Source organism: Hemiscyllium ocellatum, chromosome 11, assembly GCF_020745735.1.
Source record: "Hemiscyllium ocellatum isolate sHemOce1 chromosome 11, sHemOce1.pat.X.cur, whole genome shotgun sequence".
NCBI lineage: Eukaryota > Metazoa > Chordata > Chondrichthyes > Orectolobiformes > Hemiscylliidae > Hemiscyllium > Hemiscyllium ocellatum.
In genome coordinates, this window is record NC_083411.1 from 60,712,694 (window position 1) to 60,740,156 (window position 27,463).

General features: G+C 40.9%; 1 pseudogene; it reads right to left on the minus strand.

Annotated features, from left to right (window-relative positions):
• The window catches only part of LOC132820027 (sodium- and chloride-dependent neutral and basic amino acid transporter B(0+)-like), a 640,602-nt pseudogene that overhangs the window by 212,723 nt on the left and 400,416 nt on the right, over nt 1–27,463 (minus strand).

Genomic DNA, 27,463 nt, shown 5'->3' on the forward strand with positions numbered 1-27,463 from the left:
TAATAGCTGACTCAATACTTGGAAAAAGGTTCTCCATGGTCAACCCTATCTAAACCCCTAATCATCTTGTACACCTCTATCAAGTCACCCCCAAACCTTCTCTTCTCCAATGAAAACAGCCCAAGTGCCTCAGTCCTTCCTCATACATCTTCCTACCATAGTCAGGCAACATCCTGGGTAAAACCTCCTCTGCACCCGTTCCAGTGCCTCCACATCCTTCCTATAGTTATGGCGACCAAAACTACACACAATTCTCCAGATGCAAGCCCGCACCAGAGTCTTATCCAACTGCAACATGAGCTCAGGGATCCGGAACTCAATTCCTCAACCAATAAAAGCCAGTACGCCATATCTATTTTTCACAGCACTATTTACCTGTGTGGCAACTTTCAGAGATTGTGTACATGACACCAAGATCCCTCTGCTCATCCACACTACCAAATATCCGACTATTAGCCCAGTACTCCATCTTCTTGTTACTCTTACCAAAGTGAATCACTTCACATTTACCTACATTGAACTCCAATACCCACCTTTCTGTCCAGCTCTGCAGCTTATCTATATCCCGCTGTAATCTGCCACATCCTTCCTCACTGTCAACAACTCCCACCGACTTTTGTATCATCCACAAACTTGCTCACCCAGCCTTCTAGCCCCTCCTCCAGGTCATTTATAAAAATGACAAACAGCACTGGTCCCAAAACAGATCCTTGCGGAACACCGCTAGTAACTGCACTCCAAGATGACCCTTTACCATCAACTACTACCCTCTGTCTTCTTCCAGCCAGCCAATTCCTAATCCAAACCTCCAACCACCCTCAATGCCATACCTCCATATTTTTGCAGTAGCCTACCATGGGGAACCTTATCAAATCCAAATACACCACATCTATCGCTTTACCCTCACCACCTCCTTAGTCACCTTCTCAAGAATTCAATGAGGTTTGTGAGGCACGACCGCCCTTCACAAAACCATGTTGACTATCCTTGATCACATTAATTCCTATCCAAATGTTCATAAATCCTATCCCTTACAATTCTCTCTAAGACTTTGCCTGATGAACTCTTGCAGAGATGTCCTAGAGCTGAGATGACTGGCCTCCGGCATCCAATCCATCTTTCAGTGTTCCAGTTATGACTCGAACAAGTGAAGAGTTTGTCCCTTGACACTAATTGATTTCAGTTTGCTCAGGCTTCTTAATGCCACACACGGGCAAATGCGGCCTTGATGTCAAGGACTGTCACTTCCACCATACCTCTGGAATCCAGCTGTTTTTTTTAAACCAAGGCCAGGCACTGAGTGACCCTGGAGGAACACAAGCTGGGTGTCACTGAGCAGGTTGTTTCCGATGATTGAGAGAGTGGACTGTTAGGGCAGTAATTGGCTTTTGTGTCCAGAACATATCTGGTCAATGTTTCATGTTGTCAGGTATATGCCAGTGTTCTTACTGTACTGTAAGAGCTTGGCGATGAATTCTGGAGCACAACTCTTCAGTACTGTTGCTGTAACACTGTCAGGGCCCAAATCCCTTGCACTATGCAGTGACTCTAACTGTTTCTTGACACCAAGTGGAGTGAATTGATTTGGCTGAAGACTGGCATCTGTGATGCTGGCGACCGTCGGATGAGGCCAAGGTGATCATCCACTCAACAATTTTAGCTGAACATTGTTGAAATGCTGACCAAATCTAACAGCCACTAAGACAATGGCAATACTAGAGGGATAGTTGTAACAACAGAATAATATTCTCTTGTCCAATTCTTGTTTAGATTCTGAACCTAATTGTCTGTAACTTTATCATAATTTCTGAACTCTGAGGATGACATGTGCTTATATTCAAGAACAGGGATAATAAAGTTGATGGCTTATTTTCAACTTTATAAGTTCAGACTGGAGAGAAGCAACATCAGTCAACCATGGCTGCCTTATTTCAAAACACTGTCTCCCTCTTTCTCTCTCAAATTACATTAAACATATTCTAGTTGGAAATATATTGCAATTGAATTCAAGAGAACAATTTTATTTCAAATAAACAGTATTGTTTCTAAGCTCTTTTTCCTTTGTTCAATTTTAAGGTTCTGGAGTCACCATGGTCCTTCTGATCATAATTGCCAACATTTCCTATGCCTGCATTATTGGTTACAGTCTGTACTACCTGTTTGCTTCCTTCCAATCACCCCTACCATGGGCAGACTGCTTCAGTTGGTGGGGACCAGATGAAACATGCAGCAGGACTCCCAAAGGTACAGTGTTCACTTTGACTGGGGACATTCCGTGACTGTTCATATTTTATTCTGTTGATCTGTCATAAGAAAAGTAGCCAATGCTTTCGATAACCAACTTCATTGTGATTGTACAGCAGAGAGACTTGGACAGGATCCAGCTCCAAGGATCATGTCACTGAGTCACTGAAGTGAAAGATTGTCAATAATAATTGCTTACAGGCAAGAGAGATGCTTCAAAGAAAATCATCTCTCCTTTAGTATTGTCACTGTTGGTCATTCTCAGCTGCTTTACTCTACCTGGATTGTAGATGTAGGGAAGCTAAGGTAGTTTCAACCTTTTATCATCAGTACCTACATTACTACTGTCTGGTACAGAGTTCAGTTTTTCTCTTTGTTTTCATTTCAGGCTCATCTCCCTCAAAATCTTCATTCAATGTCATCAGTAACACAATGAATGATTTACATTCACTCCTTGACCTTTAGGATTAGGGGTCATGAGATTGGATGCTGGATTTTGAGCCTGAAAGGAAATTTGAAGATCAGGACCAGGACGCAGATTTCAAACGTCATTGGTTTTACAAATGGGAGTGAGAGTAGCAACAAGTTTTAGAACAACATGTGTGTTAAACAGAGATAGGTGGAGGGACAGATAATGTTGAGGAGGTAGGGAGGCTGCAGAAAGACTTGGAGAGTAGATGAAGAAGTGGCAGATGGAACACTGTGGCAAGTGTGGAATTATGCACTTTGGTTGGAAAAGTAGAGCGCAGAATATTTTCTAAATGGAGCAAGTCTTAGGATATCAGAAGCACAAAGGAATTTCAGAGTCCTAGTTCAGGATTTTCTTGATGTGAATATGCAGGTTCAGTTGGGTGCTGGGAAGGCAAATGCAATTTTAGAATTTATTCTAAAAGGCTTAAAATGCAAGAGCAGGAATATACTGTTGTGATCGTAAAGTATCTGTTCAGATTACTTTTGGCAAATTGCAAGCAGTTTTGGGCTCTGTATCTAAGGAAGGATGTGCTGGCATTGGAGGAGGAGGAGGCTTACAAGAATGATCATGGGGATGAATGGCTTGTCATAGGAGGAGCAGTTAGGGACTTCGGGTTTCTACTTGATGGGATTCAGAAGGATGAGAGGGATCTTATTGAAACTTGCAAAATACTGAAAGGCCTATATAGAGTCTGATAGGACCCGAGACACAGCCTCAGAGTGATGGTACGAAGCCTCAGAGCTGAGATGAAGGGTGAATCTGTGGGACTCATTTCTGCAGAAGACAATGGAGGCCACTCATTGAATATATTTAAGACAGAAAGATAGGTTCTTGATTAGTCAGGGGATCATAGGTTATGGGGAGATGGCAGGAGAATGGGGTTGAGAAACATATCAGCTATGATTGAATGGTGGAATAAACTTGATAGGTTGAAAGGCATAATGATCTTCCTATCTCTTATAGCCTTATGATCTTATTTTATTTCAAAAATGTTTAAGTTGTTTCCCTCTGAGTCAAGGAAACCAATGTATGACCTGCAACTGGTGTCAATTTTAAGTACCAATAGCCAATGACTTACAACAGTGTTTGCCCTTATTCAATACATTGGGAGGTGCTCTTCTAGTCAGCCGACTATGTACATATTCTTGCTGCATTTTGCCTCTTAAGGGAAGGTGTGAGTCTTGGAAAACAAGAAATTCATGATTTAAATAATACCTTTTAATTTCCATATATCTGCATTTTGGACTCACATTCCTGTCTGTGACCCTGTGCATGGGTCCAGGAAGTTACTCTCAATCTTTTTTTTAATTATAAAACACAATTCACAAGTTTTGAAGCCTGGAAAGTGATCGTACTGGAGTTAGGGAATCAGAAGTAATTAATTATCAGGATTAATATTCATTTTCTGATCCATTAATGAAAGCTTATCACATGGCTTTTGACAGTGGTAATGCCCCAACCTCTGACCCACAAAGTTCATTTCTAACCCCCCCCCAGAGGTGTGTCATAAAAGTCTGAACAAACTGATCAAGGGATGTGGGTACCACTGTCTATGCCAATGTTCATTGTTTATCCCAAATGCCCTTAGTAATGTGGTGGTGAACCACTGCAATCTATAATAAAGGTATAGCATAGATATGTATATTGTAAATATTGAGAGTTTGAACTTTTTCATAAGATGTGGATATGAAAATATAGTCACGAAAATACCTAAAAAATGTGTCAATGTAATATCTGAGTTAATGTGTGAGGGATTGAGACCAGGGAGTTTGAGACTTAAGCTTATAGACCAGACTGAGTAAGGAGGCTGGGATATCGTCTTTGAGGGATGGGATGTCTGAAAGCTCAGTGATTAGCTGGTCCTTCCTGAGTGAGTCTGAATACATTAACTATCACATGGCTAGCACAGACCAAGTGGATCTGAAGGGACACATTTGGCGCCCATGTAGAAAGTTCTTTACTCATTTGTCTCTTCTGTTTGTGCTCCACAATGCTGACATTTCTGTCAGCTTCAAACATGGTGTATGAGACACTTTTCTTAAAATCCCTAAATGATGCTGTCATTAGTGTGAACTAATGATGTGGAATACAAGGAGGGAGCTCAGTACATGTACCCAGCGTGTACAGTCTGGAGAGAATGAAGGGCCAATTAAAACCATTCACAACCAATGGTGACTCAATGGAAATTTTTATCCACACAGCAAGAAGTTAGGATTGCATATGTATTGCCTGAGAGTGTGGTGGAGGTTACTTTTATTCAAGACATTCAAATGGGAGATCGATCATTGTTTGAAAAGGAAGGAGTTCAGAGCTACTGAGTGGAGGAACTAGGTGAAACTCTAATTTGGATTTTCACAACAGTTTGCATCGTCTCTTTCTGTGCTATAATAATTTAGTGATTCTCTGTGCTGTTGCAGACTGGTGTTCAACAAAAAACATTGTGTCTCAGTCCCTGTGTGATTTCTTTCACATGCAGGATATGCTATTGAGTGTCATAGGATGCATCTTCATGAAGTGGGAACCTTCACTGTTGATGTACCTATTTGTGTGTTAAGGGAGCTTTTGGGCCACTTGCATCTACCACTAGTACCAAACACTTTATGGAAGCCAGTAATTGAACAATGCAATTTTCTTCGATGTCATTGGATACCTCTATTGGGCACCCACCTGAAAATCTACCCTCCTAGGAAACAACAGACCAGATAGAGTGAACCCACATCTTGTGCCGCTTCCCCACCCCCACCCTTCAACACATACATAAGAATGCCAATGGCAGCCAGCGTACCCATTTAAGACATCTCTTAGGGAGTCATTTTACATCTGGCAAGAAAGGCCGTCCTCAAACCATCCTACCCTGGATTCAATGAGTGGACATTGGGAAGAAGAGAGGCTCTTCATTTTATATATTCCTACCTCAGTCTATGCCTCTGATTCCACCTTATGTAATGGATGAGGTTGGGTTGGGTTGCCCAGAGACCCTGATTATACCACTAGAAATGGCAGCATTGTTCAACAAGGAGCAGTAAAGTTCTAAAACACATTCAACATTTTCTAGATCCATTTTGCAATCTTACTCTGGACGATGGATATTTTCAAGTCATTAATACAACATGGCTGCAGACGTATAATAACACTTGCCTAATTGGATCAGAAATCTCCATTCCTCACCAGGGTCCGAGTGAGCAATACTGGGAGTAAGTACATTGTTGTTAAGTATGACAGACTTTGATTAATGCTGACAAAAGAAACATTAAGTCAAAACTTCCTGTCTTCCATTCATTCTGAAAATTTGCAAGAAATACTAAAGTGAAGGGAAAATAACAGGAACAAAAAACCCCCCAGAAATTGTTGGAGAAACTCAGCAGGTTTGGTAGCATCTGCAGAGAGAAAGCAGAGTTAATGTTTTGGGTCTAGCAATCTTTCTTCAGAACTGGACCTGAATCATTGACTTTGCTTTCTCCCCATAGATGCTGCCAGACCTGCTGAGTTTCTGCAGAAATTTTTGCTTTTGTTTCAGATTTCCAACTTTTGTTTTATGTTAGTGGAAAATAACAGATGCTGAATGAGAGGTGCATTCCGATTGGTTGACAAGTGAACTCTGATTGGTTGAGTTGTTACACTGAGGGATGTGCCCATTAGAGCTATTTGACATTTTCCTGGCAGATTTTGTTTAAATTTAAACCAGGAGGTTGATAGATTGGCCAGAGCATTGCCTGAGTTAATGGCTGTCATCTATTCTGTTCATTTGAATCGGGGCAGAGCTCATACACAGTTTTTCTGTCTACAAAGATGATCCCTGTGTATTAATATACAAAGTTTCCAGTGCATGCAAGTGTGCTACACTGGAAAATCATAATTGTAGTTTTATCCTAAATTTAATGCAAGTGTAATTACATAGAACATAGGAAAGTACAGCATAGAACAGGCCATTTGGCCTACCATGTTGTGCCAAGGTTTAATCCTAATGTAAAATAAAATAACCAAACCTACAACCCCGCAACTCACTGTTATCCATGTATATGTCCAGCAGTCACTTAAATGTCCCTAATGACTCTGCTTCCACCACCACAACTGGCAATGCATTCCATGCATTCACAACTCTCTGCGTAATGAACCTACCTCTGACGTCTCCTTTATACCTTCCTCCTAAAATCTTAAAACTATGACCCCTTGTGCCAGTCAGTCTTGCTCTGGGGAAATCTCTCTGGCTGTTGACTCTATCCATGCCTCTCATGAGGGATATGGCCTCCTCTATATTGGGGTGACAGGCCACCTACTTGCGGAACGTTTCAGAGAACACCTCTGGGACACCTGGACCAACCAACCCAACCACCCCGTGGCTCAACACTTCAACTCCCCCTCCCACTCCACTAAGGACATGCAGGTCCTTGGACTCCTGCATCGCCAGACCATAGCAACACGGCGGCTGGAGGAAGAGCGCCTCATCTTCCGCCTAGGAACCCTCCAACCACAAGGGATGAACTCAGATTTCTCCAGTTTCCTCATTTCCCCTCCCCCCACCTTGTCTCAGTCCCAACCCTCGAACTCAGCACCACCTTCCTAACCTGCAATCTTCTTCCTGACCTCTCCGCCCCCACCCCCCCTCCGGCCTATCACCCTCACCTTATCACCTTCACCTTAACCTCCTTCCACCTATCGCATTTCCAATACCCCTCCCCCAAGTCCCTCCTTCCTACCTTTTATCTTAGCTAGCTTGGCACACTGTCCTCATTCTTGAAGAAGGGCTCATGCTCGAAACGTCGAATCTCCTGCTCCTTGGATGCTGCCTATTTGCTGCGCTTTTCCAGCAACACATTTTCAGCTCTGATCTCCAGCATCTGCAGTCCTCACTTTCTCCATGCCTCTCATTACCTTGTGTACCTCAATCAGGTCACCTCCCTTCCTCCTAATCTCCAGCGAGAAAAATCCGAGCTTAGTCAACCTCTCTTTGTAAGACAAGAAGCATCTTGGTAAACCTTCTTTGCACCCTCTCCAAAGCCTCTGTATCTTTCCTATAATTGGGCGACCAGAACTGGACACAATATTCCAAGTGTGGTCTCACCAGGGACTTGTAGAACTGCAACAAAACCTCGCGGTTCTTAAACTCGATTCCCCCTGTTAATGAAAGCCAAAACCCCCCAATGCTTTCTTAACAACCTTATCCACTTGGGTGGCAACTTTGAGGGATCTATACACTTGAACACTAAGATCCCTATGTTCCTTCACACTGCCAAGAATCCTGTCTTTAATCCTATATTCAGCATTCAAGTTCAACCTTCCCCTTCTAAAATGCATCACTTCGCATTTATCCAGATTGAACTCCATCTACCATTTCTCAGCCCAGCTCTGCATCCTGTCTATGAGGTGCTGCAACCTACAGTAGCCCTCGATACTATCAACAGCACTTCCAACATTTGTGTCATTTGCAAATTTACTAACCCACCCCTCAACCTCTTCATCCAAATCATTTGTAAAATTTACGAAGAACAGAGGTCCAAGAACAGAGCTCTGTGGGACCCCACTCAACATTGACCTCCAGGCAGAATACTTTCCATCTACAACCATTCTCTGCCTTCTGTCAGCCAGCCAATTCTGAATCCAGACAACCAAATCTCCCTGTAATCCATACCTCCTAACTTTATGAATGAATCTACCATAGGGAACCTTATCAAATGCCTTGCTGAAGTCCATATACACCACACCTATTTCTCGACCTTCATCGACCTGTTTCATCACCTCCTCAAAGAACTCAATAAGATTTGTGAGGCATAACATGCCCTTCACAAAGCCATGTTGACTGCCTTTAATCACACTATGCTTTTCCAAATAGTCATAAATCCTACCCCTCAGAATTCTTTCCAAAACCTTGCTGACCACAGACGTAAGACTGCCTGGTCTGTAATTGCCAGGGATTTCCCTATTCAATCTGCCATGTTTTATCGCCCACTCTTTTACTCTGCCTGTATCCCTCCAGTCTCTGTGTGTCATCCTCACCACTTGCCTTCCCATCTATTTTCATATCATCCACAAACTTGGCGATAGTCCATTCACTTTCCTCATCAAAGTCATTAATATATTGTAAATAATTGTGGCCCCAGCCCTACAGCACTACATTAGTTATAGGCCATCCTGAAAATGCCCCCATTATCGCAAATCTGTCTTCTATTAGTTAGTCATTCCTCTGCCTGTGCTATTATCCTTCCTCCAACACCACAGGTTCTTATTAACGAGCCAAGTGCATAGTATTGAATGTGTTTTCAAACTCCTCCTCCACAAATGGTGGGATTGTCCTGTGAGAAAGTGAGGACTGCAGATGTTGGAGATCAGAGCTGAAAAATGTGATGCTGGAAAAGCGCAGCAGGTTAGTCAGCATGAAAGGAGCAGGAAAATCGATGTTTCGGGCATAAGCCCTTCTTCAGGAATCAGATTCCTGAAGAAGGGCTTATGCCCGAAACGTCGATTCTCCTGCTCCTTGGATGCTGCCTGACCTGCTGCGCTTTTCCAGCAACACATTTTTCGGGAGTGTCCAGTGAGGGATTTTGTGTGTCTGAATGAGATAATCTTTCATTCTTCTAAACTCTAGATCCTAAAACTACTTCTCTGTTTTAGGAGCAACCGTTTAACACAGCTAGCATTTGCCAAGATTTCCGCAAATCTGCCTCAACTTGAAAATAAACAGCATTTTTCCCCAAACCCAAAAGACTTCAGAATCTTCGATCTGAGAGACCAATGTACGGCTCTGTTTATTTTGTTCCCTTGTAATTATTTGAACACTCAGGATTATCCAGTAAACATAGTTCAGTTTTAGAATCTCAATTAATATTAAAACACTGTATCGTGAATTTGTATTTGCAGGCTGGCTTGGTACAGTTAGAATGTTTTTGTTGGGAACAGTTGAGTGAATTATTGATACGATCCATCAGTCTTTGGAATATATAACATTGAAACATGGCATCACACCAGCACTAAAATTAATATACCACATTATTTATTTGTTCTAAGCAAAACATCTTGTTGGTTTAATATCAGCATCATGTTCATAACAAAAATAGTAACAATGTGAAACAGTTGACTTCAACTCTTGATCAAACATTGGAGATACCTTGCCCTTTCAGACCTGAAGAGGACTGGGCGCTTCCAGGCCTGCCTTAAGGCCTGTGATGTCTGGTTGGAACATACATTGAGGGATTATCTGATCAGTGGCCATTACCTGCAGGGTGCTTGAGAAGTGCCCTACTTCAACATTACATTTACATGGCCAATAAATTTACAAGGTTGCTGATCATGCCCATTTTGCAGTATATGAAAACATAGGAATCTCAACATGTGTACTAACTTCTGAAGGTAGATCTTTGGTATATAGGAGTAGAGAACCCCTGGCTGATTTCCCAACTAGAACTCTAGCTAAGGAGATTAATTTGACTGTTCCATTTCAAGTGTAAATTTGAGCATAAGATGGAGCCCATTAAGACATGCCATGAATTTTTTCATGCAGTTGCAGATTCAAATATAGCAAACGCACCCACATTCTGTTTGAATAAGATGTAGAAAGAGAAAAACATAAAGGACATCAAACTTCAGTAATCATTCTCTTATTTAAAAGTAGGACTTATTCTGTAACAACTTTAACTCTCCCTCCCACTCCACCGAGGACATGCAGGTCCTTGGACTCCTCCACCGGCAGAACACAACAACACGACGGCTGGAGGAGGAGCGCCTCATCTTCCGCCTGGGAACCCTCCAACCACAAGGTATGAATTCAGATTTCTCCAGTTTCCTCATTTCCCCTCCCCCCACCTTGTCTCAGTCGGTTCCCTCAACTCAGCACCGCCCTCCTAACCTGCAATCCTCTTCCTGACCTCTCCGCCCCCACCCCACTCCGGCCTATCACCCTCACCTTGACCTCCTTCCACCTATCCCACCTCCATCGCCCCTCCCCCTGGTCCCTCCTCCCTACCCTTTATCTTAACCTGCTTGGCTCTCTCTCTCTCTTATTCCTGATGAAGGGCTCATGCTCGAAACGTCGAATTCTCTGTTCCTGAGATGCTGCCTGGCCTGCTGTGCTTTGACCAGCAACACATTTGCAGCTGTGATCTCCAGCATCTGCAGACCTCACTTTTTACTCGAAGATTTTAACCTACTGCGAATCCTCTTACAAGAATATTTTTAAAAGCCCTGTATATTGCACTAAATACTCAGATGCATTGAGCACATAGTATCTATGTGTAATAAACAGTACCCTTATGGAAAATATTTTCTCTTTTTCTAACTCAGTCAAGCAGTTTTACACCGTACAAGTTCATTGGATGAGACTGGGGAGATAGTCTGGCATTTAGCCCTCTGTCTGCTTCTAGCCTGGCTGATGGTTGGGACAGCATTTTTGAAAGGAATCAAATCTTCAGGAAAGGTAAATGACTGGTGATGAAGACAGTTACAACTACTGACAAAATACAGATTCCCTGTAAGAATAAAACTAGAATTTATTGACTGTTGTGAAGTGCGTAGTTTATATCCTTGGTGATGTTGACAGTTCCTGTAAGGTATAGAGAACAGAAAATGAACTAGTGTGCAGTAATCCTTTGTAGCTTCCACAGAGCATGGTTACCCTTTGAGGGGATACAGCCTTGAAGAGGAGCAGATATGCTGCTCATGCTGCTCAATCACCTGCCAAGTGTTCAGCCGCAAACTGCGAGGGTCCTGTTCTGAACAACACAACAATCAGAGAAATGACGAGGCTGAAATAAGTGTGAAAAAAAAGTGTGAAGAACAGTCACAAATTGTAATATCCACAACTGAAATTGAACATAACTAATTTCTAGCCCCAGCAATGCCCCCAAATTCCTGAATGTGTCCCTCATTCTAAGGGTTTCAGTCACTGACACAGGGACTCTGGGGGAAATTCCAATTGCTGCGGAAGGCTGGGCAGGACTGGGGGAAGGGACTGAGCAGATTAGGGTCAGGGTTTTATTTACCATTTGTCTGGACTATTAGAATAGTAAAGAATCATGAAATATGAAGTGTTGAATATATTCGTGAAGTTCTCATCAATTCTCCTGAATACATCTGTCATTTCCCTGAATGTGATTAATTATAAAACTATAAATAATATTGTAGAATTTAAACTTATTTCCAACATGTAGCTCAGTGTTAAATATCCCCATCATGTAGCCAACTGTCTTCTGATTCACTCTTTGTTTATATTCCTATCAGTTTACAATCAGCTGGATCCAATAAAGTAAATGTTGTACCACTAATACAGGAAAATCTTCCAATTTATTCTCCATTCTCAGGTTGTTTATTTCACTGCAATTATCCCGTATGTGGTTCTGACGATACTCCTGATCCGAGGGGTTACCCTGGAGGGAGCCTCGAAAGGAATTGAATTCTACATCGGAAGCCAGTCAGACTTCTCCAAACTGGCTGATGCTCAGGTAAGCTCAACAACAGAATCAATTGAATTTCAAAAATCACTTTTTAAAATTTAACTGTTCCTTCTTTTATTTTGTCTGATTGAGGTATTAAAATTTAGAATTGAAATGTACCTTTCAGTCTTTTGTTTGTATTTGGAAAGATCATTTTGCACATGTTGCGAAAAGCAAGCTGAGACTTTGTGATGAATTCTAATGAGTTAGTTTATTGTTGTAATCATCTTGGTATGAGCAGGAAGGAATCAATGCTAAGGGCTAGGATGATGAGATTAGATACAACTGGATGAGATCGGCAGTGGGATGCAAAGGATTGTTTATTCTCAGTGCCTCTTTCTTTCTGAAATCATGGATTGATTCAGTAATCAGATTTTCAGTTACAATCACTTATGAGACTATGTCATCAATATTTGTTCAATATACATTGGTGGGATATGGGCATTGCTGGCTGGCCAGCATTCACTGCCCATCTCTACTTGCCCTTGAGAACGGCAAAGCTGTGGTAGTCCATTTGACATCTCCTGACCTGTTTAATGTCAATGATATTTGGAGTTTATCGAGACGTGGGAGATGGCATTGTCACAATATCATCTGTACCTGAGATGTGACTACAGAGAGAAAGCAACTGAGCATCTGCTTAACCAAGTAAATTGTTTGATTGCAAAATTAACAGCACATGAACTGTGATAGTGAAGGAAATGTAACTCTCAATGAGTGAACTTAGAGTAGTTCAGAAATAAAATGCAGAATTTTATGCCCTTCCAAATGACAATTTGGGAGCAATGGGACATGAAATTGTGTGGGAAAGCATTAGTTTGTAGCTTCTTGTCACTCATCTATCATGGTGGCAGAAGATTCATGGATGGATTTTGATGCTCTGCCATTAATTATGGTGTTTAAGTGGCCAATGAATGGCCATTGAAACATCTCCTCCCTGGTTCTGCACCTACTTGTGGAGACCAGGGGACAATCATGAGGAAAAGTGAAATCAAAATCCTGTGAATTCCTATCGGGCATCCAAGAAGGGGGAATTCATCTAAAGGCATCAACACTTTTTTGAAGGACACTACTTCATGTAGATGGGAGGACTAGGGGGAGCTGCTGAGAGCTAAGATCCTGCCTTTCAGTTGATCTTCTCCCCCTTCCCCCCAAACCCTTCTTCCACATCAACAATAATAATGTGACTCTACACATGTAATAGGTAATTTCACACTGAGCCAAGTTTGTAAATGTCAGGAGATACCATTTTTGTAACAGCAGAGTGGTGCATATTAGAGATATTTCTCTGAACCTCTGAGTGCAGTCAGAAATTGCTGTGGAATTTACACATAAATAACAAGGAGCATCTGGAGCCTCACCATTTAAGTATAAGATGGTTTGTTACAAATGTGCACTCAGTTTGACATTCATACCTATTTTAAATCTAATTTAAATCATTTTTGTGATCCAAATTAACCCCAAAAGGCCGGGACCTCCGAAACTACAGCACAATCGGCCGTGAATCAGGTCCGGATTCTCGAACAGCGAGTCTGGACCTTAGAGAATCACATTGACGACCTCGAGAATTGAGGCTGTCAAAAAAATATTCATTTGCTGGGCCTTCCCGAACGGGAAGAGGAAGGCCAGCTTACAGTGTTCCTTGAACAGTGGCTTCCACAGCTTTTAAATCTGGAGGCTGGATCAGGCCAGGTAAGGGTGGAATGGGACTACTGGGTTGCAATACGCGGATCCGGCTCAAACCAGCGTCCTCGCCCGGTCCTGTTCCGGCTGCAGAGTTATAAGGAGAGGCAGATACTTTTAGAATCCTCCAGAAATCTTGGAAAAGATCTCCAAGCCATAATCTATAAAGGATCCAAGATCATGTTATTCCAGGACTTTTCCCCAGCTCTGGTCTGAAAGATGAAGGCGTTTGACGAGGCGAAGAAGTGTTTAAGGGACTTAAGTATTCAGTACTCCTTGCGCTACCCAGCGACGCTACGCTTTAACCATGAATGGTCCATGTATAACTTCGGATCGCTGGAAAAGACCAAGGAATTTTGGGACTCTCTTAGATAAATTGTAAGACACAATTGATGTTGGTTTGCTTTCCCCCCACTCCGGTTTACATCCCACCCTCACTTTTTTTTAATATATTAATCATTTTTTTACCTTACTGTTTAATATTATCTTAGGGGGTGGGGAGAGGGATTTATTTATTTGTTCTCTACTGAACGATTTTCTCCACCTCCTTGTTTTTTTTAAATTTTATATATATAAATAATATATATATAGGCTGGGGGGTCTAGTTAATGTTGTTGGAGGGAGGTGGTTACCTTATACTATTTTACCTCTGTTTCTAGGAACGGGGTTGTTTTCCCTTGTTATTTTGTATTATTATATTTAATTATTACTTGTTGAGGTTGTAATTTCATAGTTATATATGTTTATACATGGTATTAACATTACCAAATATATCCAGGTGTTGGTGTGGGTGGGGTGGGTGGGTCCGTAGGGTGCTCACTGTTAATTCTAGTTCTGTAGTATATTTGAATTTTCTTCATCCTATTGAGGGGCGCCTGGGTCAAGGGTGGGGCACTGGTTTTGAGGGGATACAATAGACTTTTGGAAAGGAAGTGATACCCCCGGGAACAAGAGGAAAAATCTCCATTTAAATACGTTTTATATTTTTTTTATTTCGAAATAGTTTTTTTATTTTACTGTTGTGAGTGTATTAGAGAGCCTTTATTTTTGTGAATTTTATATGCTCTATGCTCGGGATGTTCTGGATAGGGTTTCCCCTCCCGAGGGGTCTCGGATTTGCCTGGACGATTATGGTTGATCAGTCGGTTAAGTGGTGCACCTGGAATGTCAAGGGGAGTAATTCACCAGTCAAAAGGAAGAAAATATTATCAAACCTCAAGAAAGAAAGGGTTGATATAGCTCTCCTACAGGAGACACACTTATTGGATAAAGAACACTTGAAATTACGACAGGGTGGATTTGATCAGGCCTTTTTTCCTTCTTTTAGCTCAAAACGCAGGGGAGTTGTTATTCTTATTCGAAAGAATTTCCCTTTCAAAATCCTAAATCAGATAAAAGACGAATCTGGAAGATATATTCTGATTAAAGCCCTTATAAATGGAGAGGAATATGGGATTTTAAATTTGTATTGCCCCCGGCACTTCCTTTTAAATTTATAATGGAAGCCTTCTCAAAGTTGATGGCTCTTGGTGCCCGTCATCCAATTATAGCGGGAGACTTTAATTGTATTATGGATCTGGAAATAGATGGGATTCCTAAGAGTACTGCAGGAGTATCTCCCAGATCTAGACAATTGGTGGATTTGAACAAAAAGTTAGGACTAGTAAATATATGGAGATGCCTTCATCCACAGGGCAGAGATTTTTCTTTTTACTCCAATCCACACAAATGCCATACCAGAATTGATCTGTTTTTTGCCCCTCAATTTTTTAAAATTCCATATCATCCTGTAAAATAGGCAGTATTACAATTTCTGATCACGCTGCTGTATATATGGAAATCAAGGCGAGGAACAATGAGACATCACCCTGGCATTGGCGTATGGACCCCTTCCTGATGAAAGACAGTAAATTTGTAAAGTACATCTCTCAAGAAATTAAAACTTTTTTAGAAATTAATTTAGGTACGGCTAGCAACCAATCAATGATGTGGGAGACCATCAAAGCTTATGCATGAGGTTTGATCATCTCATACTCAGCGATCCAGAAAAAATTAAAGGGAGAACAACAGCGTCTGCTCGAAGCTCGCTTAAAAGCGACTGAAACAGCATACGCTGACAGACCTTCTATTATCAAATTGCAAAGGATTACAGCCCTTAGGACAGCTCAAAACACCACCCTTACCCAAACGGCTAAGAGGGAAATATTATTTGCAAAACAAAGGTCATATGAATTTGGTAAATACTTAGCATTTCTTGCAAGGAAAAAGAAGGCCCCTCAAATATCACGTCTATCAAGGAAAGAACTGGTATTTTTACTCATGATCGTAAAAGGATTAACGCAATCTTAAGAAAATTTTATTCTGATTTATATAAATCGCAGGATTGTGAAGACAGGACTTGGAGGATGCAATCATTTTTTAAAAACTTGACCTTTCTGGACCTAACTCAGGAACAGATATCGGTCTTGAATGTTCCCCTAACAATCCAAGAAATACTTGACACAATCAGGCAACTTCAGAGCGGTAAGGCACCTGGCCCAGATGGCTTTCAAGCTGAATTCTATAAAGAATTTACAGGAATATTGGCTGGTCCACTTATGGACATGTATAACTACTCATACAGTCAGGGCTGTCTCCCACCTTCACTGAAAGAGGCAAATATCTCTCTTATCCTTAAAAAAGGAAAGGACCCAGAAGATTGTGCGTCATACAGATCAATATCCTTTGTAAATGTAGATTTTAAAATCCTCTCTAAAACGTTAGCATTGAGGCTAGAAAGGGTATTGCCACATATCATAAAGGAGGATCAGACAGGGTTCATTAAGGGCCGTAGATCATCCAATAATGTTAGAAGGGTTTTGAATGTGATTCAAGCCTGCCATCAGGGAAAGATACCAGGAATAGTAGTCTCATTAGATGCGGAAAAGGCATTCGACAGGGTTGAATGGTCATATTTGTTTTACACATTGGAAAGCTTTGGCGTTGGAAAGGTGTTTACCAAATGGGTCTCAACACTGTATAGTGATCCCAAAGCAGTTGTGATTACCAATGGATTAGGCTCGGATAACTTCAGTATGGATAGGGGCTGCCGTCAGGGATGTTCTTTCTCGCCATTGCCATTTACGCTAGTAATTGAGCCACTAGCAGAAACTACACAGGCTGACCCTAATATAAGGACCCCAAGGATTGGTACAGGTAAACATAAAATTACCCTTTATGCAGATGATGTTCTTCTATTCCTCAGTAATCCTTTGATGTCCGTGCCTCGCTTAATCCAAGTTATTAATACATTTAGTGTATTTTCAGGCTATAAAATTAATTTCTCAAAATCGGAGGCTCTGCCAATGGGTGGCCTTGCTAGTATATCCCACTTATTGGATGGATCCCACTTTCCCTTTCGGTGGTCCCTGGAGGTTTTTTTATAATTAGGCATTTTTATTCCCCCAGCATTTGGTCAGTTATACAAGGCTAACTTTGTGCATTTACTGGAAAGGGTAAGGCAGGACCTCCAGCGATGGGGAGACCTTCCAATTTCCTGGCTAGGTAGAATAGCACTAATTAAAATGAATGTCCTGCCCCGTCTCCTATACCCTATGAGAATGCTTCTGGTGACGCTGCTGAGGCTGGCACTACGTAAATTATATGGTTGGTTGGTTTTCTTTATTTGGAATCATAGACAGCCCCTCATTAAGCTGAAGAAGCTACAGCTTCCACAGGCAAGGGGAGGATTGGATTTCCTAGATTTTAGGAAATATCAGTTAAGTTCCCTATTAAGTTACATAGCTGATTGGGTCTTGTCTGGCCCACAATCAATCTGGCTGGACATTGAGGCTTCTCAAGTAAAATGCCCACTTATTAACCTTTTATTTTCAGACAAGAGGAAAATCATTACGGATCACTGTAAAAACCCTATAATACTGAACACAATTAAAGCTTGGAATATAATGTGGCAAAATGAGGGCAACTCACATAAAACATCCCCCTATGCTCCGATAGTGGGAGCATGGGGATTTCAACTGGGGTTTACAGATGCCACTTTCAAACTCTGGAGATCCAGGAGTATCTGTTGTTTAGGGGGTCTACTTAAAGAAGGGATCCTGATGTCTTTTGAACAGCTGCATCAGAAATTCGGATTACCTAATGGAAACCTCTTTCAATACTTCCAAATTCGAGATTACATACAGAAGAAGACTACGTTATTAGATAGTCTTTATAAATCAGATAGAGAATGTAGAATGCTATGGCCAATGGGGGTATCTTCCATCAGTACTATTTATCATTTACTACATGGTGAAGTATTGGGAGATATAGACAATCTGCTTAAAATATGGGATCAGGATTTCGGACTAGAAATATCTATAGAAACGTGGAATGACATTTGGGAAAATTCCAGAAGAATCACCATCTGCAACAGAACTCAGGCCATTCAGCTGAAGATACTTCATAGGGCCCATATAGCACCGGATCGATTGGCAAAATTTAAGGCAGGAACTTCTCCGATGTGTCTCAAATGTAAAATACAGGTGGGCACTTTTGTACATTGCCTATGGACCTGTCATAAGATGCGTAGATATTGGACTAAAGTAGCAACTGCTCTGACAGAAATCTTAGGAACGGAAATTAGAGTGGACCCTGTATCTCTCCTTTTGGGCTTTTCGATCTTACCCTCCCTGGATATGCACGGGAAGAGATTATTTTCTATTCTCTCTTTCTACGCAAGGAAAAATATTTTGGTAAACTGGGTGGCTGAGGGCCCCCCTGGACTTTCAATTTGGCACAGATTAGTTATGGAATGTATTCCCCTTGATTTCCTTACAAATATGGTGCACCAAAAGACCAAATTATTCCATAAAATATGGCAGCCCTTCTTGAATTATATAAATACATATATTTCGGCCGTCCTAACAAGGGCTTTTATGTAATTGAAATGGCGAACCTGGCTGGTCCGTGGCCCCTTGGGAGAGGAATCCCGCACGAATACGGGTTTTGTTACATATGATGTTAATACATTCCCAGTATGTATCTCAGTACCCAATTTCTGTGTTATCCGTTGGGTTTTTGTTTCTCTTATTTGAATAATGTAAGAGACTTAATTCTGCACTCTGGTTAGTTGTAGGTTAGATTAGTAGTTAGTTGAGTTTTTTTTTGTTGGTTTTTTTTGTTAAATTTTGGTTATTATTTATTTAAGATTTAATTGTATATCAATGTTTATGCTTGGGTTTTTTTATTTTGTAAACTTGTAAAAATGTTAAATTTTCAATAAAAATACCTATAAAAAAACAAGTTTCTTTAAAATTATTGATTCCCATTGAAAGTAGGCATTATTCAACAAATGTATAGAACTGATTTAACATAGTTTGAGATATGAAATTACTGGCCTTCGACATATCCAGTTCACAATTAAGATGTCACAATCTCACCATTCTGAATTACTGATCTCATGCCCATACATTCATCCTTATATTCAGGGTGTGCCACATGGTAGGTTCCAGAAGTAATTGGAATGTCTCAGCTGAGACGTTTTGAATTTGCCTCAACATCAGTGACTATACGGAATTAAATGTAGCAGTGTGTGTTGATTGTATGCAGGACTAATATTATCATTTGTTTTGTATCCATTGTTCAGGGTTTGGTTTGGCCTTTATTGCCTACCCAGAGGCCCTTGCACAGTTGCCATGGGCAACTTTATGGTCCATTTTATTTTTCTTCATGCTGCTCACTTTGGGACTTGACACACTGTTTGCAAGTTTTGGTAAGAATGACATCTTTTAAGTTCAACAATAATGTTACTTAATTTAACCAATCTCTTTCTACTTTTATAAAAGGAACTTATCTAAGCTATTATGTTTGGAACTACTGCTGATGATTGTAATGCATGAGAAAACAATATTACTCTATAGTCAAATTCTCCACAATGTCTGAATGAAACCTCAGCTTGGTTGAATGAAGTGTGTTCCAAGTTGTAGGAAAGAAATATTCAGGTCATTGTTACCTAACATCTGGAAGATTTACAGTGGAATTCATGTTTTTTAAAAATCTGCATTCATGTTCAGTCGCTGTTCACAATTTTGTTTTCCTTCATTCATTCATGGGATGAGATCATTGCTGGCTAGGCAGCATTTATTGCCCATCTGTAATTGCCCAGATGGCAGTTAAGAGTCAACCACATTGCAACGGGTCTGGAGCCACATCTAGGCCAGACCAAGTAAGGATGGCAGCTTCCTTCTCTAAAAGACATTAGGAAATAATGTCTCTAAAAGACATTAGGATTTGAGCCTGGGTCCCTTGGATATAATCTCTGGATTAACAGTCCAACAATAATACCATTAGGCCATTGCTTCCCCTTTCCTTGTTCTTTCTGTTGTATCATACAACTCATATTTCTGTTTCTGCTGCCAAGTTCTAGGTGTCTCAATATAATAACTATCATTTTTGATGTACATCTAGACCCTTTTCATCAGGAACAGGATTTGTTAAAATGTATTGAGCAGCAATTATGTTGTGATTCAGTTAACAGACTAATCTGGAGGCCTGGATAAATGACCTGGAGACATGAGATCAACCCTCACCTCTATGTCAAAAAAGAACTGCAGATGCTGGAAATCAGAAATTGCAGGAAGAACTCAGCAGGTTTGGCAGCATCTGTAGAGAGGAAGCAGAGTTAATGTTTTGAGTCCAGTGACCCTTCTTCAAAAAACAGCATTCTGAAGTAGGGTCACTGGATCTGAAATGTTAATTCTGCTTTCTCTCCACAGATGCTGCCAAACCTGCAGAGTGTTTCCAATAGTTTCTGGTTGTGTTTCACGTCAGTGTCTGAGGAATTTGAATTCAATCAAATAAACCTGGATGCAATAACATTGCTGTCAGTAATTTTGACTGTAGAGCTATCATTGTGTCAGAAAAACCCATCTGACACCTAATGCCTTTTATAGAAGAAGATTGTGTGTGAGAGACCTTCTTGAAAACCTCAGAACCATAATCATATGTTAGACCCTGGAATCCTTGATGTGCATTTTGCTTCAATGCTTTATGTTATTAAAGAATCCAACAGAATATTTATTGCAGCTCACTGTTATATGCAAACATTATATTCATGTACGCTTCTCGGTGAGTATGAAAGTACTCAATTACAACATGCAGCACAGTTTGTCAGTATGTCATGCTTGAAGTGGCCCAAGTCAAGATAGTTTCTGAGACCTTTCTGCTCTTAAGTCACATAATTATGCAGGGTTTATATAATGTCTTACAGGTTATTATATTAGATAAGATTCCCTACTGTGTGGAAACAGACCCTTTAGCCCAACAGGTACACACCGACCCTCCGAAGAGTAACCCACCCAGACCCATTCTCTTACGTTTACTCCTGACTAATGCACCTAATACTACAGGCATTTTAGCATGGCCAACTCACCTAATTTGCACATCCTTGGATTGTGGGAGGAAACCAAGCATCCGGAGGAAACCCATGCAGACATCACAACCCACACTCATTCCACACAGACAGGCACCCAAGGCTGGAATTGAACCTGGGTCCCTGGCACTGTGAGGCAGCAATGCTAACCACTGAGCAACCTTGCTGCCCCACAGTGCTGTGGTAACATATTAATTGTGAGGCATGAAACAACAAGCCTCTCTGAAATAAAGTGGCAAGCCACTCAGTTGTGGCTCATTGCTCCGATAGGAAAAATAAACCAGATGAACTGCCTGGCATCAGAAACAGCAAAGGTACAATCTTCCCAATCAGTGTTGCAAACTCTTCTGCAATACAATCTGAGAGAGTTCTCCCACACATTGTTGAACCAAATGCCTAATATTGTCATTCCCACTGAATCACAGCCTATAGCCCACATCTCAGAATCTTCTATCACCCACCCTGAGATGGTGAGTTACTTTCAGGAGACATTAGCAAGCCTCCATTTTCCAAACATTGCTCTTATACAATTCTGCCCATAGACAGAGAAATCTCTCCCCATTGGCTCCTTCAGTTCTCTTGGCTGCCATTTCTCTGGTGGTGGATTTATCTAAGACTTGGTATAAATCATTAATTAATCACTGATAACTCTTGTTTTCAATAGAAACAGTAATAACAAGCCTGCTGGACCAGTTTCCTGAGTTCCTTAGGCCAAAGCGTCTTTATCTGACAGCTGGTCTTTGTTTGTTATTTTATTTCCTTGGCCTTCTGTTTGTAACACAGGTAAGTTGTAGCTTAGTCATTTGCTATGTTTCCACATGAGCAATCAACCCTCTCTAGACAAGGATACTCAGTAAAATGAGACACTGTTTCATAAATCACAAAGAATTAAGTTCAGTCTAAATAAGCTCCCAGCATTTAGAACCCCACTGCTGGTTTGGTTTTGGACCAGGGATGGTGATAAAAATGGATAATTGGCAGTCCAGAATAAGAAGAATTAACTGGAGGAGAGCTGACTTCAATGGGCAAAGAATGGAGCTGAGCCAGAGAGACAGGAACAAAATTATGGTGGGAAAAACAGTCACTGAACAAAGGGCTATGTTTAAAATAGACATGATTCAGGTACAATCAAGGTATGTTCCCTCAAAAAGCAAAAGGAGAACAAACAAATCCAGAGCTCTGAGGATGAACAAAGGAGATAGAATACAAAATGAAGAAGAAAAAGTGAGGTTATGATGAGTGTCAAGACAAAAACTTCAAGCAGAACACTAAGGTTCAAAGGGGAAATGAAAAGCATATTGGAGAAGTGAAGGGGGTTTAATAAGAAGATTAAGGTCAGAGGTAAAGCCACCATGGGTCTACTGGGCCACAGAGAGGCGACGAGTGATGGTTTAATGTGAGAATCACCACACCTCAGGGAAGGGGAGAGGTTGATACTTCGTGGTATCTTCAGCTGGTGCAGGAATTGAAACGCACCTCTGACATCTCTCAGCATTTCAAGACAGCTGTCCAGCCAAATGTACTAACTGATGAGAAAGCACTGTCAGCCAAACATATCAAGGAATTCCAAAGTCTTCTATAGGCACATTAATAGCAAAATGAGGAGTTGAGTCAATTAGGGTAAAAAAGGTGGTTTACACAGTGAATCATAGAATCCTATAGTACAGAAGAGGACCTTTGGCCCTCAAGTCTGTACAACCAAAATTATATTAATTCTACATTAATCTCACTTTCCAGCACTTGGCCCACAAGTTGAAATATAGGACATATGGAGACAAGAGACATGACTAAGGCGTTAACTGAATACCTTGCATCTGTCTTTACCAAGGAGATGGAAGCGACACCAGTTATAGTAATGGAGGAGGAAGGTCTATCACGATAAAGATCAATATTCACCAGGAAGAAGTTTTGAGTAGGCAATCAATACTTAAATTGACAAGGTCCAGAAGCAGGTGTCATGCATCCAAGAACATTTAGGGAAGCAAGTGTAGAAATTAAAGCACCACTGACCATAATTTTCCAGCCTTCCCTAAACTCAGGGGAGGTGCTGACTGGTTAGACAATTGCAGACGTTTCGCCTTTATTTGTAAAAAAAACCTGTGAAGGTAAGCCCAGCAATGACAGACAATTCAGTTTAACTTCAGTGGTGGATAAAAATCTGGAAACAAATATTAATGACAGAATCAGTTGAGGCATAGATAAATATGTGGGTTAATTAGGAACAGTCAGCGTGGATTTCTAAAAGGCAAATCATGGCTGACAATTCTTGAAGAGGTAATAGAAAGGATCGATGAGGGTAATGTCATTGATGTGGTGTACATGAACTTTCAAAACTCACTTTAAGCAATGTTACACAGCAGACTTATGAAGAAAGTTATAGCTCATGGTATAAAGGAGATAATAGCAGTCTGGATACAAAATTGGCTGGGTGAAAGAAAATAGAGAATAGTGATCACCAAATATTTTTTGGGTTGTAGGAAGGCTTGTAATGGAGTTCTCCAGAGATCGGGATTGGAACAAAAACAGAAATTGCTGGTGAAACCCAGAAAGTCTGGCAGCATCTGTAGGGAGAAAGCAGAGTTAATGTTTCAAGTCCAGGGTCTCATCATCGAGAAATGGTAACTCCACTTTCTCACCAGAGATGTACCGTAGCTGCTAGGTTTCACCAGCAATTTCAGTTTGTGTTTTTGATCAGATGTCCAACATCCATAGTTCCTTGTTTTACATCAGTCGTGGGAGCCCTGCTTTTCCTGCATTATTTGCAGGGTATAGACCTTGTCTTGTAAGGGACAGTTTCAAAGTTTGGAGATGACATGAACCTTGGAAGGATTGTAAACTCTAAGCAAGAGAGTTGAAAAGTCCACAAGTTCACAGATATGTTGGTGGAGTGAGCAGGTAGCTTCCAGGTAAAGCTCAATGCAAGAAGTTTGAGACGATCCATTTTGGGGAGAGAAAACATTTGTAATGTCAGGGGTGCAGTACTTAAGAAGTGCAGGAGGGGTCTGGGCAGCTTTTCACAGATCATTGAAGATAGTAGGACATGTAGAGAGAGCATATGGTATCCTGGGCTTTAATAATAGAGTTATTAGGGTATAATAGCAAGAAGGTTATGTTGAACTTGTATAAGAAATTTGTTAATCCTCACCAGGTGTGCTGAGCACTGTTGTGAATGCTACAATATTGGAAGGATGTGAACACTTTGGAAGAATGCAGAAGAGATCGACAAAAATGATTCCAAAATGAGAAACTTAATGTATGAGAATACATTGGACAGATTGGGTCATTCTCCTTAGAGAGGAGAGGAGGGGTCAAGAGAAGATGTGACAGACATTGCCAAACTCATATGAGGTCTGAATAGAGTAGATAGGGAGAAACTGTTCCCCTTTGTGAAAGGATCGAGAATGAGATGGCTCAGATTTAAAGTGATTTGCAAATGTAATGAAGAAGATCTTTTTCACGTTCAGGTCTGGAGTGCACTGCTTTGAAATGTGATGGTGAGTCAATTGAGGTATTGGTGATTATTTGATTGGAAAAAGGGTGTGAGGAATGGGTGTGTGGCAGGAGTCATAATGCTTGCTGGGAAGCAGTGTGGACATAATGGGCTGAATGGCCACCTTCTGTACTGTAACAATCTATGATTCTGTGACTCTTTCTCTTGTTTGTTTGTGGAATGTGAGTATTGCTGGCTAAGAAGACAGTCAACAGGATGTGATTTATCCATTCCCTGCAGCCTTACAGTGCAGTGGGCAGGATAAATTTCCTAATAATGGGGCTCATGCCAATCACCAGCAGGAAGAGGTGCCATCCTTAGCAAGAGTATCCGATTGACCAGCCATTCCACCAGTGTCAGCAGTGCCACAAGCTCAGTGGTGGGCACTGCTGGTACTGCAGGCAAGGCCCCATGTGGGACCAAGGAATCTATAAATCCTGGATATTGGGTCGAGGAAGGTTTGGAAGTCTTTGGTTGGGATGGATTTTGCAGAGCAGTTGAGCATGATGCTGTGTGTAATTGGAGTGCCCCCAAGTTGCCCCCTGAAAACAACACCCTCCCTTCTTTCCTTCCCACCATTTTATGCATGTCTTTATAAACAAAATGTGGATTCCCACCGACTTGCTTTGCAAAATCCATTTCCAACTCTCCACCCTCAGTACCCTTGTCCCTTGATGAAGATTTCCAATTCCTTCCTGAAGGATCATCGTTGAGCTGAAATGTTAATCTTATTCATCTCTCTGTTGAATATGTCTGCCCTGTTGAATAATTCTAGAATTTCCTGATTTCCATCTCAACCTTCCAGCACCTGAAATTCTTTGCTTTGTAAATCAACTTTCTTTTCTGCCTGGTGCCTGCTTTAGCTTGGTTGTGGGGAATGCAGTTTTGGAAAGTGCTCTTGCAGGACACTTGCCGAAGTGGTGAATGTTGAAGGTGTTCCTTGGTGAGTCAGTTAAACAGGCTGCGTTCTCTTGGATTGTGTCATGCTTTCTGTGTTTCACCAAGTTCATAAGCCTCATCAATTGGATCACAAAACTGTAGAATAGATATCAGAAGGAATGGTCATCAAACTTTACAGCACTGTGGTCAGACCTTACCTTAACTACTGCGTCCAGTTCTTCCCAACAAGACAGACAGACACATGGATACTGGAGACTGTAATGCTAGGAGCCACAAGACTGACCCCTAGAATTGGGGTTTTGAGTTATGAGGAAAGATTCAAGAAATTGTACTTTTCAGGCTGCAGACCAGTTCATTTTGAGAGGTGATCTTATGCGGTTATAGAATGTGATTTTACTCAGAATATTAAATTTATGAGATTGGACAGCTTGGTTTAAAATGAGGAAAAGCAATTTGAGAATTTATGTCTGGAATTCTGCAACACATGAAGAATGATTGACACACAGCACTAATTTCTGCATTGAGCAGTGGGGGCTAAAATCTAGAAATCATTGATGAAGCAATCAGATGTTGCAATATCAGGGTGTTCACCAATTATTAACGTCTGTATGAAGATGGAGTGATGACCTTCCTCATCCAGGATAAAGCTGTGGTCTCTATATTTATTGCTGCCTTTAATTCCCACGATCGCAGTAATAAAAAGAAAATATTTTGACTAATGTTGCAGATTTAATTTAATAAAGACGATTGCAATTTGAGCAGAGGGAAAGTTGATGAGGAATATGTGTCATCTGAGAATGTAGTAGAGGTCATGGGAAGGGGAGATATCTAGAGGACTTTTGTGAACATTTCATAAATATCATTAGTACAATGTTCCCAGGAAGTTAAAACAGTGAATAAAATATTGAAAGGCATGGAAAGATCATAATATATAAATCCAGAGAGGTGTTGCACCTGACCGAGATCACATCTGGACAGAATCATAGACTCTCTGCCGTGTGGAAATACCATTTAGCCCATCAAGTCTGCATTGATCCTCTGAAGAGCTGCGCATCCAGAACCACCCTCTACCCTACAACCCTGCGTTCCCCATGGTTAATCCGCCTAGCCTTTGCATCCCTGGACACTATGAACAATTTAGCATGGCCAATCCACCTAATCCACATATCTTTGGACTGTGGAAGGAAACCAGAGCACCTGGAGTAAACCCACACAGACATGAGGAGAACTTATAAACTCCACACAGTCACCCAAGGGTGGAATCAGACTTGCATTCCTGGCATTGTGAGGCAGCACTGCTAACCACTGAGCCACCGTGCTGCTACATGCAAAATTGATTGTTTATTTCAAAAAAGAAAAATGGAACACAACTAATTCCAGCCCTTCAAGGAATGAGAATAAATCGAGCAAACAGGGTATTTTGCGGTTGAGAAAAGATAAATTCTTAAATCCTTTTAATGTCTATTTTAAAGATTTGAATGTTATGTTTTTTTCCATTTAATGCTTTCTAATTTTCCATTTCATTTTAGGCTGGGATTTATTGGTTACATTTAATGGATTATTTCTGTACTGGATGGATTCTCATTGTAGTTGCTCTGTTGGAACTCATTGGTCTCAGCTGGATCTATGGTGGGTATGACTGGAAAAAAAAATAATTCCAATTGAAATGTATTTATGAGAATACTTTCACCTCTTCAGAGAACACTACAAAGTCTACACTGGATATTGTGCAGACAACTATAGGGTTTGAACAGTTAGTGAGGATTTAGACTTGAGTCAAATGAATAATGACAGAGGCAAAAGTTTAGGATTATAAAATTCATGAACTAATTTTATTGAAC